The 3771-nt window shown below is 45.4% G+C and overlaps 1 non-coding gene across 1 annotated transcript; it reads left to right on the top strand.

Moving 5' to 3' along the window:
• The first annotated feature begins 2293 nt into the window (after window positions 1-2293).
• On the top strand, window positions 2294-2400 carry LOC142427002 (U6 spliceosomal RNA). Its single transcript, XR_012779849.1, has one exon. It is a non-coding gene; the product is annotated as a U6 spliceosomal RNA (small nuclear RNA).
• The last annotated feature ends 1371 nt before the right edge of the window (window positions 2401-3771 follow it).

Genomic DNA, 3771 nt, shown 5'->3' with positions numbered 1-3771 from the left:
TATATACCTAGTGAAACGTTCACAGATGGAGAATCTTAATAGAGGTAGGTCTTGCAAGGAAGGGCTGAATTTTTTCTTCCCCAGATGAGATGAACCTGGAAAGTTTAGGGAAGGACCTAATATTAGAGATGACCCTTCTCCAGGGAGAAGGGAGAGCGACAGACAACCTATCCAAACAGTTAAGGCTTGAGGTTAGGGGTGTGGACCCTCAGGGGGTGCCCATGCCCAGAGGAGAGCAAGAGAGCTATGGCAGTGAACAAGACAATTGAGAAAAAACTCACAGTGTGCAAAAGAATCAGTGAAAGGGAGAATGTTGATTGAGTTTAGCATCGCTTCCAAAGAGTTCGACATAAAAATTAATTAAGAAATGTGGCAGTAATTTATGAAGTTAGACTACATCAGGATGACATGTTTGTTTTTTTCTTAAATGGGAGTTATTTAGACATTGGAGTCCCTGGATGTGATAGTTAGGGTTTATTGTGCCAACCTGGCTGATGAACACAAGTGGGATTAATTGAAGGGCAGAGAGATAAATGTTTCAGCGTGCCTTACCTTCCTGGTCTCTTGCTCTCTGATGGCCGGACCAGTTGCGACTGCCTTAACTAGTTCTGTGCCTCAGCTGGCAAGGCCCCCTTCCTGTGAGACATCCCTGAGAAGAAGCCACATGGACCTACCCCGATGCAGCCCTGGGTGCTGGAGAAGCCCTGTGGAGACCCCTGCTAGTGCTTACACGCTCACTGATTCGGCTTTACTCCTACATTCGGCGTCATTGCTTGTGTTTTGTGAGTTTGAGGAGGACTTTGTAGATCGATATAGGACCTATGGGCTAATGTTTGACTTATGGACTTGGACTGGACTGGGTTGGGATGCTTAATGTACAGTTGCCCTTTATATAAAACTCTTTCTTATAAGATATGAATGTTTATGAATTTTGTTTCTCTAGTCTACCTAGACCGGCAGTCTCAACCTGTGGGTCACAACCCCTTTGGGGATTGAATGACCCTCTCACAGGGATCGCCTGATTCATAACAGTAGCAAAATTACAGTTAGGAAGTAGCAACAAAAATAATTTTATGGTTGGGCGGATCACCATAACATGAGGAACTGTGTTAAAGGGTCGCAGCATTCAGAAGGTTGAGAATGACTGACCTAGACTAACACACTGGATGATACAACTAATTAGTTTCATTGACTTTGATTCTAAAGACTAGTGGTTCAAGGCCACTTAAAGGCACCTTGAAAGACAGGCCCAGTGATGTTCTCCTGAAACACCAGCCACTGAGATTTCTATAAAGCTCAGTCCTCCTTTGACACATGCAGGGTCAGTGACCAAGAGTTACAATCAACTCAAAGACAACTCATTTATGTGGACATGAAGTTGAATATGAGCTTGGGAGTCTGGGAGGAGATTCCCATGAAGGAGCTTGGAAGGGATGGGATCAGGAACACAGATGGAAGGATTCAGGAGGGGATCACCCTTGCTTTCCTCGGAGATCAAAGGGTATGGGGGAAATCTGAGCAGAGGGTCCAGGAACCGAGCGAGTTCATGGAGGATGGCTTCCATCCTTCCACGTAAGAAGGAGGTGAGAACCTGGGTTGTGAGTGAAAAGGATTGTGAACTATGGAAATCAAAAATATTGAGAGCAGTCACAGTAACTCATGCGCTCAGAAAAGCTCATCTATAAAGAGCAGTAAAAAAAATCCGTTTGGGATGCCAATCAAGTATATTGGGGACCGAGACTACAGGCCACAAGCAACAGTGCTTTGAGGTAAAATGGTGTTGGTTTTTGAAAGTCAGGGATCCTAAAGACAAAAATAAAAAAGAAAGCTTGCATTCCAACTGAGTACCTAGACTTCTTCCTTATTTTACTTTTTTTTTTTTTTTGGCTAAGAAAATAGCAAGCCAAATAGTTTGGACATTTTAATAATAGAGAGACTTTGATAAATTAAAAGTAATCTTGGCAGAAAGATGTCCATGGTATAACAAAAGGATCTTTGTAGCATAAGCCCCTCAGAACAAAGATTTGAAGTGGGTATTCCTGGATTCTCTGAAGAGCCAGCTGAAGACAGAGCAGCAAATTCCTTCTTCGCTGACTGACAAATTAGCCTTTGCTAACTGATCATAGAGAAGGATGTAGTGAAAAGACCCTGGCCTTTGAGCTCCCAAGAAGCCCTGGTGACACAGTGGGGTACCTGTTAGGCTCCCAACCACAAGGCCAGCCATTCAAATGCACCTTTTGCTCCTGGGGAGAAAAATGTGGGTTTCTACTACCATAAAGAGTTATGGTCTCTGGTCCTCGCTTCGGCAGCACAGATACTAAAATTGGAACGTTACAGAGAAGATTAGCATGGCCCCTGCGCAAGGATGACATGCAAATTCGTGAAGTGTTCCATATTTAAATGAAAAGAAAAAAGAGTTATGGTTAGAAACCTCTAGCGGTAGTTCTATCCTGTCCTCCAGGGTCCTTATGAATCAGAATCGATTCAATGGTAGTGAGTTTGGTTTTTTTGGTTTGATCTCTGAGAGCCCAGGTTCAAGCTTGGGTTTCTACTTATGAGCAAATGAATCTCTCTGAACCTCATGTACAAAGAAAGACCAGTCTCACTAAGCCATCAGAGACCACCCTGTGCCATAGAGAATTGTCAGAAAGAGGTGAGTTAACAAATGCCCTTTCCCTACCCTGCCACAGAAATGTTCACATACGTGCTGCACCCACCATCACTGTATGCATGGCAGCCTCTTTCAGAGATTTAAGCATGCCTTTTAAAGAATGACCCAAACAATTCAAGTCAAGAAAGAAATGATTAGGGCCCATGCTGGTGTACATCTGAGAAGTCACGAAGGAGCAGCTATCGCCTGGAGATCCCCCTGAGGGTTCTTCTTGGTTTACTGAAGGCTCATGACCACTGCCTCGAGAGCAGGCTCTCCTGAACATCTGAGGAGAGACCTGACAAAGAGGGGACTGTGTGCAAGAGAGAAAAAAATCAAGCACTTGTGAAGCAAATGATTAGAAGTTTTGATTTCTCTTCCCTCCGGTAGTGACAGGACCTGGTACGTGAGACTTCCTCAGCGCCGTCTAATCTGGGTGTCAAGAATACGTTTTGGAAGACAGGCCTGGTCTTGGGTACCAGAGTCATCTCCTGTCTAGCTATGGGAAGTTGGGCACAGAATAAGAAGAGCAACACACATCTTGCTCAGTTTCACAGTCACCACCGTCTCAGTAGTGACATTCCTTAGCTTTGCAGGAATGTTGAGAAGTAACCTCTTTGTGTGAGGTGCGCACTGTGTTAATTTTTTTTAATAGTAAGCAATCAGAGGAGAACGATTATAGGACTCTCTTTTTTCTCTGAAACTGGCAGCCTCTCCCACCTAGTCTCTCCTTTGTCTCCCATCACTACAAGGACCTGGCCTTATCCCCTCCCTGGCCCCATGCCGTCTGCTGTCCCACGAGGCGCTCTCCTCTCTCTCCTGCACCAATAAATGTTCTCTCTCTAGGGGAGCTTTCTTGTCAGCGTCTCCACGTGCTGTGATTTCTTAAAAAAGAACCCTCTTCTAGCCCCACCTCCTCTTCTAGCCCCACCTCCTCTTCTAGCCCCACCTCCTCTTCTAGTCCCACCTCCTCTTCTAGCCCCACCTCCTCTTCTAGCCCCACCTCCTCTTCTAGTCCCACCTCCTCTTCTAGCCCCACCTCCTCTTCTAGTCCCACCTCCTCTTCTAGCCCCACCTCCTCTTCTAGCCCCACCTCCTCTTCTAGCTAGACACCACTCTTT

The sequence above is a fragment of the Tenrec ecaudatus genome, chromosome 14 (genome assembly GCF_050624435.1).
Source record: "Tenrec ecaudatus isolate mTenEca1 chromosome 14, mTenEca1.hap1, whole genome shotgun sequence".
Lineage (NCBI taxonomy): Eukaryota > Metazoa > Chordata > Mammalia > Afrosoricida > Tenrecidae > Tenrec > Tenrec ecaudatus.
Note: the sequence above shows the minus strand (reverse complement) of the source record. Positions and strands in the feature narration are given on the sequence as shown.